General features: G+C 37.2%; 1 pseudogene; it reads left to right on the top strand.

The window, feature by feature from the left end:
• The first annotated feature begins 13,497 nt into the window (after positions 1–13,497).
• Positions 13,498–13,975, top strand: LOC123391950 (annotated as a pseudogene).
• The last annotated feature ends 383 nt before the right edge of the window (positions 13,976–14,358 follow it).

Raw genomic sequence — 14,358 nt, 5'->3', positions numbered from 1 at the left:
CTATGAGAATGAATGTTTTCATCATTAGGAATTCTCTCACATCTGCCCTTTTGCAGTTTACCACTGTGTTTTATGTTATCAGTCAGCACTGATGTGCTTCTGTAACTATTTGTGAAGATTACATTAATGTAAGACATGGAATGACTGATGATTGAAAGTCCTAGTAAAAGATGTTGCTATTCTCTAGGCTCAAACTCCCTATTTGCACAAAGCTTTTGAAGTAGTTAGAGCAGAAAGAACACACGCAATAGATGACATAGAGAAACAGTAACAGCATATGGCAATGGCTTGAATAAGGGTTATAAGAGTGATGGTCCTTCACCTTTCTGTGTGTTTCACTACAAGGCAGATGGGATGATAGTCCTGCCAGATGTATAAGGTTGATGAAGTGGACTGACATAGAATGAAAAGACTAGGAATTAATTTTTTTAACCATATTGCATTTCAGGTATTAGAAGAACATCTGACCAAAATATTAAAATTGTAGATTATGAATGAAATTAATACCTCTGTTAAGTAAAGCGTTCTCAAATGTTCCAACAATGGATAGTTTCTTTCATTTTAGAGGAGAATTCAGACTCCATTTGGTGAATATATCACCATGAGTGGCAATAACAAAGGGTATCTGTGGGTTAATAATGAAGAAATCTTCTGTAACAACTTTTAACACTTCTAAAACATTTGAAAATCTTTAAGTTTCTTTTTAAGCTTTCATTTATTTATTGGAGAGAGAGCAAGCAAGAGAGCACATAAGTGGGAGGAAAGGCAGAAAGAGAGGGAGAAGCAGACTCCCTGTTCCATCCCAGGACCCCAAGATCATGACCTGAGCTGAAGTCAGATGCTTAACCGACTGAACCAGCGAGGCACCCCAGACATATGACAATTTTAGACTTTGGTTTTGCCAAAATGAAGGTAAACGATTCAAAGTGGCCCTCAAAATAATTTTTTCTGGCCTTGGTAATGAAACCTTTAGGTGATATTTTCCTTGCTACAGAAAATGAAATTGTACAAAGATCAAAGGAAGTTGTGATTAAAACTTCCTGGGGCTAATTCCTATGTATTTAGACTAAGAAATCTGAAGATGTGTCTGGACAAAAACTTACTTCTCTAAAAAAAAAAAAAAAAAAAAAAAATCACTCATCATAAGTACTTTTTCTGAAGTTAATTATGAGATCTAATAAAATCTGCCATGGTGTTTGCTCCTTTACTAATTACAATATCATTTGATAGCTTGATGAAAAATAAATGCCTGGAAAAAATGACTTTTCTTGAGAATATGGTATGTTTTCTTAAGAATGATCATATGTCCTTTTAACTTTAACCACTACAGATTCCCGAGTTAAATGTATTACTCAAGTTGAGTAAATTTCCAGAATTCTATGGTCTATCTGCATTCCTGATTTTCCATTTTATTTTCTATTTTCACAGAAATTTGAATGCATTTATTCTTCATACATTTGATTTTTGTGGAATATTCTATGCTATTTCGAATTATTCTTAAATAAGATAGGGTATATTGAAAGAAAGAAAAAAGAGGGAAGAAGAAGTGAAAGTGATAAGCACGATACAAGCAAGCTGTGGATAATTTAAGACAATGGATCAAATAGGTGGCCTTAATAGCTATGAGAGAAAGTTCAATATTACTATCATTAAATTACTACAAAAAAGTTCAAATTTCCAACTGCTTCTATCACTTGGTTCAAGATTCCCAGGGACTAAAGCTACACATACAAAATGTAATAAAAAATAAACCACCAGAATGTAAAGTATTTGCACTGGTAATGATACATTGTTATAAGTCAATCAGAAAAAAATGTATGAATGCAATCATATAAAAATAATATTCTAGAACTAGTAACTACATTTTTAACATCAAGAAATAAAACACCTTGAAAGTCTTGCCAGGTTTCTTTGGAATTCTCTTTTGCAGTTTAGTAGTCACTGCATGGGAAGTTTAAAAATTCTACATTTTTCAAGTAAGAAAATTTACTTTGGAAATTAACTCCAGGTCAAGTTTATTCCAAGTCAACTCCAAATTAAAGACAGGTCTGTGGAAAGAGAATAAATATAAATCCAAATAGGTCTCCTCAAATCAATCAATTACTGTAAAGGTAGAAGAAAAGATGTGGCCTACACAACAATAGACATAAAGTGATTAATACAGAAATGCCTATGAAGAGCTACTGCTAGAAAGATGTTTAACTGGGTTACCTGGGACATATAATGGTAATATGCCAGGCAGGAATGGTTTTCAACATAACATTTCCAGAAGAAAAAGACTCTTTTTTCCCCAAGAGGTAAATATAACTCTTCCTAGTAATTAGTACAACTTAGCAATAAAACAAAACTTCTGTCTTCTATATATACTAGACCAGGTCTTATGTGGTCTATACTACTGAGAGTATATCTGAAGTTCCTTTAGAAAAGCCATTTATTCACTGATTCATTATCCATCCATCCATCTAGCAGTAAGTGTATACCTAATACACAGCAGGCATTGTACTAGACTTTGAGGTTAGGGCAATGACCAGGACAGATAGAATATTTTATAATTGTTTTCAGAATCCATTACATAGTCTACATAGTTAGCATACATAAATATGTGCAGTAAATGTATAAATTTATCACTTTTACACACTTTTTGATAAAAACAGTATCATATTTAAGTTCAATCATTTAACAGATTTTTTCAACATCTTTGCAAAACCCATGTAAAAAATTGCCTCCAGTGTTACTGTGTATAGATACCTAAAATAAGTATATCTTACGTGACTGTTACAGTAAAGAATGGTAGGCAGAGTTGGAAAAATCAGAAAATAAGTTTTCAGTACACAGTAACTTACATTATAACTAACCATTCTTGATCTTAACTTCATAAAACATAAAATTAAACTATGACCATCACCATTCTAATTTCACTATAACTTAACTATATTCGAATGCTTGCCCTCAGGCACATAAGGAAAAATATCAGCAGACTCTATTTATTGGACAAAATTAATTTTAAGTAAATGATTTATCACCATTAGTTTCCTAATTAATTCTAGTGATAGAGCTATCCAAATCCGAGTCATTGGTTACCTCCTATCCAGCAGGTCATTTTCCTAAAAAAGCAGAGAACAAAAATGAGAAGAGGACCAACCTTTATTCCCAAAATCCTACCCAGGCACTTTGTTAGATGCTTCAAATGTATCATCTCAGTTTTACGGAAGGCCCTCGTGTGGCAGCGAGTATTATTATGGAGCAGAAAGAAGCATGATTAACCATTTCAAAGTGGGGAAAAAAAAGACTAATAAATGGCTCAAATACATGGGTATTGCAAAGATGTTGAAAAAAATCTGTTAAATGCAGACAGGAAGGAGCCGGACCCTTCACTCTTTAGCTTGACTTGCTATTTCTCTCTTCTTAAAAGAAACCTCCTTTATCCCATAGTAGAAGACTACCTATTTCTACCAAATCATGCTAGCTCCAAGAAAACTACATCGTATAGAGATGGAAAGGGGTAGAAAATAACAGAAAGCATGAAAAATAAAATATCAAAAATTCATGAAGAACTGTTTTAATAGATATTAACCTAATATATGAGTTTGCTAGGACTGCCATAGCAAAGTACCACAGACTGGGTAGCTTAATCAGAAATCTATTTTCTCATAGTTCCAAAGATTAGAAGTCCAAGATCAGCTATTGGCATAGTTGGTTTCTTCTGAGGCCTCTCTCCTTGAATTATAGATGGCCATCTTCTCTCTGTATCTCCGTATCACTTTCCCTCTGTATGTGTCTGTGTCCAAATCCTCTCTTCTAATAAAGACCCTCAGTCATATTGGATTAGGGACAATCCTAAGGACCTCCCTTTACTTAATCGCCACTTTGAAGAGCCTGTCTCCAAAAGCAGTCACATTCTAAAGTGCTGGGGGTTAGGATTTCAACAGGTAGCTTGGGTTGAGGGCAGGGACACAATTCAGCCCATAATACCCAGCAAAACACAATACGCCTAAGAAATTTGAAGTAGGAATTACTACAATTTTAAGTTACCTCCAGCTTTCCAGCTAAAAAACAATGGGGCAAATATATTTAATCAACTTGTCAAAAGCCAGTCTACCAAGGTTAATAAGATTTTGTTTCATATGCTTAGGGGCAAGTCCTCTTGTCTGTAACAAAATTAAACAACTCTTTGACAAAGTAGACCCACACTTTGTTCAGCTATTGATAGTAACACACACAAGGAGTTGGTTTCATTTTTTTGTTTTTATTTTTGCTTTGTTGGGTTTTGCTGGTTTTGCTTTTGCTTTCTTTTTTTCTTGTTTTCCAAAGTTACTGTTTGATAGAATCTTTTCCTGCATCATATTAAAAAAGAGAAGAGCCCGTCCTAGATGGCTCAGGATCCCAGCTCAACAGGGAGCCTGCTTCTTCCTCTGCCCTCCCTGTGCTTGTGTTCTCTCTCTCACTCTCAAATAAATATTTTCAAATATTAAAAAAAAATTGGGGCTCCTGGGGGCTCAGTGGGTTAAGCCTCTGCCTTCAGCTCAGGTCATGATTCTAGGATCCTGGGATCAAACACCGAGATGGGCTCGCTGCTCTCTGCTCAGCAGAGCCTTTTCCCCCTCCTTCTCTGCCTCTCTCTCTGCCTACTCGTGATCTCTCTCTGTCAAATAAATAAAAATTTTTAAAAAATTTAAAAAGAAGAAAGTCAATATATGTATTGACATATATTTATTTTCTTAATGACATCTAAAATTCACTTTTTTGTTTAAAGATTTTATTTATTTATTTGACAGACAGAGATCACAAGCAGGCAGAGAGGCAGGCAGGGGGTGGAGGGAAGCAGGCTCCCCACTGAGCAGAGAGCTCAAATGTGGGGCTCGATCCCAGGACCCGGGGATCATGACCTGAGCCAGAGGCAGAGGTTTTATTTAACCCACTAAGCCACCCAGGCACCCTTAAAATTCACTTTTTAAATGCCAAGGTAAGTCATTGTGCCCTCTTGGGTATTTGATTTTACCTCTTAGTAGATAATGAAACTCATCCTAATTGTATTGAAGGGAAAGGTGAAGAACAAAACACCCAAGGAAATATGCCACTGAGTAGTAAATGACACACTCATTTTACCTAGAAAAGAATCAATCCACCAAGAATGGTCTGTAGGAACAGAGCAATTAGTTCATTTTTTCTATAAGATAATTGACTGATTATTTTAAAAATGAGTTCCAAGATGGCAACTTTGAATGAACCTTCATAAAAACTTCGAAAGCATAAATTTACTCAAAATTATGCTAAATGATGATATTTATTTCAAAGTACAATCATTTCTTCCCAAACCATATCATTGCTAAGTATAAAACCTAAGATTACATAAAACTTATAAGTTTCCAAGACATATCATTAAGGAAATTAGAAGCAATTATATCTATAGTAAGTCAGACCATTAAAATACGTAAATTTATTTTCAGATATCTTTTTAAATACATGAAAAAATTAATAAAATTGAGCTTTGAAGAACAAATGACCTTCATTGCTCATATTTTTGGAGCCAGTATGTAACAGTAAAATATTATATTGCTTACTTTGGGAAGTATCCATATAAATAAATAAATGAAATATTTATTTCTCTCAAATAAATGAAATATTTTAAAAATAAACAAAAATGAAAAAGCAAAGCCATTAACTGAATTAATGCATTTGATATTATAGTTTCCATTGTCCTTTGTTAAAATACCCAAATTCAAGTTAAATCACCAAGCTTCTATAAAACACTGACTTTGTGAAAATAGCTACATGTGTAAACAAAGTGGAACACTGTCCTGAGCTTTCTTAAAACAAGAGTTTTTGTTAGATGGTTTGCACTGGTAACCCAAGTTTTAGCCTCAAAGTTGCTGGTAGGATTACTAGAGACCCATAGAGTCATTTGGTTCTGTGTGGGAGACGCTGGATCCCGGATACGAATTTACCAAGGCCGTTGAGGTCTGAGTGGAATAGCTAGCAAAAAAGTCTTACAACTCCAAAGTGCTTCAGGAATGTTTAAAATTTTAGGAATGGAGTAAATAAGTCAGACCATTAAAATACATAAACTTACATAAAGCTAAAGTTGAACAAAGACAGAGATTAACTCATATTAGTGTGTTTGCCGGCAAATTCTTTTAAGAAATCCTCCCAATTCCCAAGACTTTTGCCTGAGCTGAAAAGGCTTAACATAAGCTGGAAATACAAAGGCAGGAAATGCGCTTTAATACTGTTTCTCAATTCAAATTTCCATTAGTAGTCAAATAAATAAGCAAATGATCTTGCAACAATGAAAATGATCTACAACCACACACAATAACATGAGTGGACCTCACAAATAAAATGGTCAACCAGCAAAAAGGCAAATACAGTTTTCATGCTTTATAACTCCATTTCCATAATTTCAAAAATAGGTACAACCAACCCCCGGTGATAGAAGTCGGGATAATAGTTGCATTTTGTGTGGGGCTGGGTGGCAGACAATGGCCAAAAGGGACATGAAAGGGGCTCCTAGGTTTTTGGACATGGTCTCTCCATCTAGGCAGTTTGTACACTAGATGTGTGCCATGTGAAAACTCACTGAGTCTTCATTTATAAGATATGCTCATTCCATTTTTTAAAAATTTACCAACTTTTGTAGCAACATGGATGGGACTGGAAGAGATTATGCTGAGTGAAATAAGTCAAGCAGAGAGAGTCATTTATCATATGGTTTCACTGATTTGTGGAGCATAACCAACAACATGGAGGACATGGGGAGATGGAGAGGAGAAGGGAGTTGGGGGAAATTGAAAGGGGAGGTGAAGCATGAGAGACTATGGACTCTGAAAAACAATCTGAGGGTTTTGAAAGGGTGAGGGGGTGGGAGGTCGGGGTACCAGGTGGTGGGTATTATGGAGGGCACAGATTGCATGGAGCACTGGGTGTGGTGCAAAAATAATGAATACTGTTATGCTGAAAATAAAAAATAAATTTTAAAAAAAGAAAAAAAAAGTAAAAAAAGAATTTACTTTAAAGAGGAGCCTGTGTGGCTCAGTCAGTTAAGTGGCTGCCTTGGGTTCAGGTCATGATCTCAGGGTCCTGGGACGAAGCCCCACATAGGACCTCCTGCTCAACCAGGAGTCTCTTCTCCTTCTCCTCCCTGCTTGTGCTCTTTTTCACTATCTTTCTCTCTCAAATAAATAAAATCTTAAACAAAATTTTACTAAAAAAAAAAAGTACTTTTTTAGCTTGTTGAAGTTTCCAGATATAAGTACTATATGGTTAATTGGGTCTTTTCATGTTTTTATATCAATAAAATAATAATTTGTATATAAGACATTTATAAGAAGTATATGTTCTCTGTAAAGGATACTATAAAAGAGATACCAATAAAAACCACAATTATAAATACAAAAATATCAAGTACACTGGATCCCCTTCTTTTACTTGAAAATTACTCCTTGGTTATTAAATTTAATCCAGAATTTTGCATTTCAAAAAGATTGAGCAACTCTTAGAATAGCACAACAAACCACACTAAAGGAGATAAGAACTCAAAGTCTGGACCAGGACCTAAGCAAGTGATTTCACACCTCTAGATTTTATTTAGTTTATTTGTCAAATGAGAATAGCAGTAATATTTACTTAATGTGATTGCCATGAATATCAGATCAGAGAATATAATAAAGTTATTAAGCCAGTACCTGGCATGTTCTAGGAACCTCAGAAAGATCGCTATTCTGGGCAGACCATTAAAATACATAAACTTACATAAAGCTAGATTTTAATAGATTTTAATAGATTTTAATCAAGTTATTTAAAAAGCTTGTGATCTTCTTCAACTCTTCATAAAAAGTGCTGTAGCAATCTCATTTTGTTCCCAGCGTATATCATATTTTTATTAGGTTTTCCCTCCAAATCATATTCAACACACTAAAAATGGACAACTTCTGCTAATCCAGGAAACCCCAGGGAAATCGACCTCCTCTCTTTCTGGCGTCTGCCTGGGTCATACATTAGTAATGTTACACCAGAGAAAACGACCAGTGCTCTTCCCAATCATCTAAGTAACTGGGCTTAACTCGGTAGTGTGTTTTTCCAGTAGGCATAATTTACCCAGGTGATTAAATTATTACCTTGATCATCCAGAGTCGCATTCCTTCCTTCCCCCTTGATGCCTTCATCCTGGCTCAGGAGTTGCTTCTATCTGGTTACATTGCTTTTCTTTTACCACACTGGACATTGAGAGTTTCCACATCAACTGGAGTGAGCCAGTAAATGTTTAACAACTAGCTCTCCAGAGGAGAAGATACCCTGATTCATAACGTTTGCTTATTTTTGCATGTAAACACGTCCCCTATGGTCTGTTGAAGCTATCCATAAGAAATCACTGGACAGGGTTGGGAAGAGAGCCACCCAATCTGCTCTGGTATCAGTCAGCTTTAGTATACAACGATGTTAATTCAAATCTGAGCTCAGATTCACTCTGATCTGTCTTCCTCCCCCTCACCCCTTCCTGCCTTTCCCTTTGCTATTCTCTTACCCTCTCACTCTTTCTTGTCCTTCTCACTCAAGTAGTTGGATCTTCACCTCCTTTGGAAGTCACCTTGAACTTGCTCAAGCTATGGAAATGTGCTTTCTCAGCACACTATATGGAGGCTGCATCAGGCAATTGTCTTCTCATGATAGAGGAGTCAATTCAACAACTTGAGAAATTTTGGTATGGAACTAGCCCACATTAGAGATAAATGAAATAAACAGAAGCGTATAACCTTTGGGAAAAAATGTTACATTCTGACAACATATGGTTGGCAAAACTGCCCTGTACACTTTCCACAGACACAAATGCAAGACTTTTGTTAGGAAAACTCTAGAGAACAAAGTATTTGTTTTGTTTTGCTTTGCTCTTTGCTTCTCTCTTTCTCTCCTAGAACAGCTTTTTGTCAGAAAAATCTCAAATATTTTCCTAGTGTAAAAAAATTTATTCTCTTGTTTAATACTTGAAGAGTTATTTTTGAAGTGAGACAAATTCCCTTTGTGAATTATATATCAAAAAGTTAAAATCTAAATGAAATTTCTCTGCAGTACTAACCAAATGAAGGATTTCTTAACTACTATGGTGAAGGCAGATCTGTCTTTGCTTGTCTTCATTTTCTTAAATCTTCATAAGTATTTGCCCATAGTCCTTAGATCTGCTGCCAACATAACAGATTATTCAGGACACTTCTATTTTTACAATTAGGTCCCACACCAGCCTACATTCACCAAAATTGGTCCTACCTACTTGCCATCATTCTCTGTGGAAGGAAAACAATAGCTTTTCTGAGCAGCGCTCCAAGCACACAAGTTTGCCTGTCAGTGTGGTACACATCACTATATAATTTTCATGTGGTTTTAAAACTTTTTAAAAATGTCCAGCTTAGCCACAAAATGAAGGAAAAGAATGCAGACTAGTCATTTTACATTTATTATAATTGCTAAGAGGGAAAAATTCTACTAAAATAAATAAATGTTAAGTTCCCAAGGGCAATGATTATATTCTAATCTTCTATCTATCTAGTTACTCCCAAGAGGGACCTCAAACGAAGTATGAGGAAGTTGGGTAGAAATTGTAATATCTAATATATGTCTGACAATGTGGACTTTATATGTATTCAGTCATTTTCCACCAAAAGCAATTACCTAGGGTCAAGATCGTTAGCTTTGCCTTTTACATATTTGCTTGTTAAGAGACTTCATCAGTGGATAGTGAAGATAGTGAAATATTTTTTTTAACCTAGCATTCTCTTGTTATGATGAACTAAGGGGTATTAATTAAATAAAACCAGGATAGGGTAGAGCAAGAAAAATATCTTGGGTATAGAAAGTCAAAGAAGCACTCACTTTTAGGGCAGGGCTCTGGTCCTGGCTCCGTAATTAAGCCACATTCACAGAACTCAAATGTTACTGGCTGTTTCCTCCAACACCTGTCAATGGTGGCCGTGGCCACATGTCAAATGTCCCTCAGTAACGACTGTGACTCTCAGAAGATGCATTACAACTGGTCATGAATAAACTCACTGCTGTACGGACAGTCTCTCAAAATGTCACCGTGCTTTGCTGCAATGTGGGGAAGAAGGGTTTGATTCATAGCATTTCAGCACTGCTACTTGTATTTCAAGTCTTACTGAAGTTTAATGAAACCTCTCTTATAGTCATCATTCACAGTTCCCTGATATCCTCTGGACTTGGACATGAATTCAGTGCAGCCAAGTGGGAGAGGAAACAATATCAGGGGCAGATCTTCTGCTCACTACAGTGCTTTACCTCCTGATATTCCAGAAACGGATTCCATAGTCATCTCTACTCCGCTTTATCATTCACAAGAAGGGCTCCCTCTCTCTTATATCCGTCCACTCATCCATCCTTCCATTAACCTATTGGTTCAATAAATATCTAGGAAGAAAATTCTGGAAGCCAGGAACAATGCAGTGGGGTCTCAGTGTTAGACAAGGATTTACAGCCTTCTTGGGTTGCTATTAAGTCTAAACTTCTACAACCCATCCCAGCAATCACTCAAACATGCCTGAATCTTTAAACTTAATTTGGGATCTCAATCTAGTTTTACAAAAGTTAATATAAAATGGCTATGTAATATATCATTTTTTTAACTTCAAAAATTTCCATTCAGCTCAAAACTGGAGGATAGATTGAGGAAAATTTTTCCTATAAGTAAATATACTATATGGAAAAATAATTTACTTAGCAAACACTGTATTTAGTTGATTAATTCTACTTTTTTTTTAAAGATTTTATTTATTTATTTGTCACAGAGACAGAGTACAGGCAGGCAGAGTGGCAGACAGAGGCAAAGGGAGATGCAAGGAACCTGACCCCATGCGGGACTCGATCCCAGGATGCTGGGATCATGACCTTAGCAGAAGGCAGCCGCTTAACCAACTAAGCCACCTAGGTGTCCCGATTAATTCTTTTTTTTTTTTTAAGATTTTATTTATTTATTTGACAGAGAGAGAGATCCCAAGTAGGCAGAGAGGCAGACAGAGAGAGAGGAGGAAGCAGGCTCCCTGCTGAGCAGAGAGCCACATGCGGAGCTTGATCCCAGGACCCTGAGATCATGACCTGAGCCGAAGGCAGAGGCTTAAACCCACTGAGCCACCCAGGTGCCCCCATCCCGATTAATTCTATTCTTGATAAAAAGATCATGCCACGGTTTCTTTTTCTTAGATGACATCTGAACAAATGCCTCGAGACAGACAAAAGGAAGCAACTAACCTCTAAGCAATGGAAAAGAAAAAGAATTTGTATTTGGGATGTCCTGAGGAAAATTAAAACAATTGGATTACACGGACTCCTAGAAACAGAAAAAAACATCAAATTCAAGTTATTGAAATTTAAGCAGGAAGTGAAATGACTACTGTTTGTTCTCGGGTGTACCGTATGCTTATTAAATATTATTATACTTGAAATGAAATACAGTTTTGCAAGACTTAATTTTCACTCCTCTTCACATGGTCCCAAATACCACCTACCTGGTGTGTCACTTGCAAGGATATTGGGAAACTCAAAAGAAAAAAAAAATCAACCTCCCCAAACTAGCCACTTCTCTAACTACATACAGAGTTTTTCTTCTTTATTGTAATGGTAAAGTTTATAGGATCTAAAATCTCAATCTCATCCTGAGCTGAGCCCAAATCAAGAGTCTGAGGCTTAACGGACTGAGCCATCCAGGAGTCCTCCTGAAACTTATTTCATTAATACTTCTTCACCACTACCTCAATGTTTTTTCAAAAGCCTCCACTTATTAGCTGTAAACTTATTATTCCTCATTGCTAAACCTCTCAAGTTGGGATGATTAAATAAGAAAAAAGTTCGAGTGAGAGGTTTCGTTTCAGCTGCGATGAACAGAAAGCCCCAAGGAACAGTTTTTTAAATAAGGTAGCGTATTCCTTTCTCATGTAAAGGAATTCATGTAAAGGAGGCTGCTTGGGACAAGAATGGTGGCTCCATAATTATCAGTCTCCTTTTAGCGTCTTCAGTGCCAAGGTCATCTCAAGCTCAAAGATAAGTGCTCCGATGCCAGCTGGCAGCAGGAAAGAGGAAGGGGAAAGAACAACCAGACACCAGCTTTCCCTGTAGCGTATCTGAGGAAACGTAATCACCTCGTCACACGAAACTGCCAGCCGTAATCTTTGGTCTCAAGTTCCACCAGCATGCATCAGAAACCAATCCAATATGCCTCATTACATTTGAGGAAGAGGGTCTGTTATCCCTCCCTGCCCTTGGATGGAAGATGGGACTGCAACACAGAATGTTCCATACTCGTTCTCACCAAATCCTGCTGCATCTCTAGCGAACGTACCATTTTAGATCCTGTGTATGACTCATTCGGCAGTTTCACAGACACGTTCTTTGAAATTTCGGTTTATAATCTGACTCACAGCACATTGTAACTTGGAGTTCAGACAAAGCTTCCAACGTAATATCCTGTGACACTAGTAGGAAAGGAAAACCTGATATTTTGTAGCCAGCCATCTTAATACATTTTCTTTTTAGTTCGAATACATTTTTAGTTCGGTTTCTTGGTTTTCTTCGGTATTCAAGTATATCATCTGCAAAACTTCTTTACTGCATTTATTCCACATTGTGCCTTGCTCCATTACCATATTGAATTATCACAGTGCCCATTACAATTCTTGCCTTGTTTTTAATTTTAAGGGAACTGTCTTTAACATTTCACTATACATATTTACCTTTGGTTGCTGAAATGTACTCTTAAGGGTCTTTAAGACTTGCACAGGCACTAATCACGTTTTATCTCCTTTTATTTCCATGAAATAAATTAAGTTTTCTAACGTTGATCTTTATAAAACTGGAATGTGGAAACTTCCCTTAATAATAGTCTACAACTGGGGCGCCTGGGTGGCTCAATGGGTTAAAGCCTCTGCCTTCGGCTCAGGTCATGGTCTCAGGGTCCTGGGATAGAGCCCCGCATCGGGCTCTCTGCTCAGCAGGGAGCCTGCTTCCTCCTCTCTCTCTGCCTGCCTCTCTGCCTACTTGTGATTTGTCAAATAAATAAATAAAATCTTAAAAAAAATAATAATAGTCTACAACCACTTGCCCCCTTGCTCAAAACTATTCACTAATCTTCCAACATATCTAATTTGCTCCTTACAAAGATCTCTGAAATTCTATTTTCAAATTCCTTTCTTAGTCCTCTTTCTCTTTCAGCCTATAGGTATTTGGTTTGTTGCTTTGGTTTGGTTTTTAGGGTTTTGTTTTTGTTTTTGTTTTTTGTTTTTTGGGTTTTCTTGCTTGTTTGGGTTTTTGTTGTTCTTGTTGTTTAATGATGAGTCTGTGTCACTGGGTAGATTGAGTTCTTTGAAACAAAAACTGCTACATCTCAGGCTATCTTCAGAGATTATCAGGTGGCTCATAGCACCTCAGACGGTGGACGGTGCAGCAGAGGCCAGGCTCCCCACCTCTGCGAAGGCTCTGGGTGCTCTGGGCCCTGCCACCGCCATGGCCTAGATGAAGGTCAGCTCTGTTAAGACTGTGGCAAAGGGGCCCAAGAGGAGATCTGCGAGGCTGTCGGCCAAACCTGCTCCTGCAAAAGTCTCAGGTCATGATCCTGGAGTCCAGGGATCGAGTCCCACATCGCGCTCCCTGCTTGGCGGGGAGCCTGCTTCTCCCTCTGACCTCTTCCCTCTCATGTTCTCTTTGTCTCTTATTCTCTCTCTCTCTCTCTCAAATAAATAAATAAAATCTTGGGGAAAAAAAAGTGGAAAGGAAGGCAGAAAGGGGACAGGACAGGATAAGTCTTCAGACACGGAAGCGCAAACAAAGGGGAAGAGGCGAGCGAGGGCAAAGCAGGCTCAAGTGACTACAAGTGACCACCGAAGACCCGAAGACAGACTTCCCAGCAGAGAACAGAGAAACTGAAAATGAGGCGAGTCGGGCTTCTGATGAAACAGGAGAGAAAGAAGCCAAGTCTAATTAAAATCATGACCCTGTCTTAGCAGTTGCTCCTGACCCCCTTCTTGGACTCTTCTGAGGAATATTTTTATCCACTGCTGTGTAAATGCAAGTGTTTTACTAACTCTAAAAACGTTTTTAAGAAGGAGGGAATCCCACCTCAACCCAATTTCTAAGTGTAAATGCTTTTTTTTTTTTAGAGGCAAAATCCTGTGCTAGTGGTGTATTTTCTGATGCGGTCAGAAAGGAGTGGGATGTTGAGTGTGGAAGGCTTTGATTTCTTAGGGTGTCAGCTTAACATTCCATGGATGGGATAGTTTTTCTATTCTATAATATGAAGCATACCACATTAAATGGCAATTTGGAGTCAATCATGCATTTAATACGTCTTGAACATTTTCAATTACT

The sequence above is a fragment of the Mustela putorius genome, unplaced genomic scaffold, assembly GCF_011764305.1.
Source record: "Mustela putorius furo isolate JIRA1106 unplaced genomic scaffold, ASM1176430v1.1 tig00000407_pilon_pilon_pilon, whole genome shotgun sequence".
NCBI classification, from domain to species: domain Eukaryota; kingdom Metazoa; phylum Chordata; class Mammalia; order Carnivora; family Mustelidae; genus Mustela; species Mustela putorius.
Note: the sequence above shows the minus strand (reverse complement) of the source record. Positions and strands in the feature narration are given on the sequence as shown.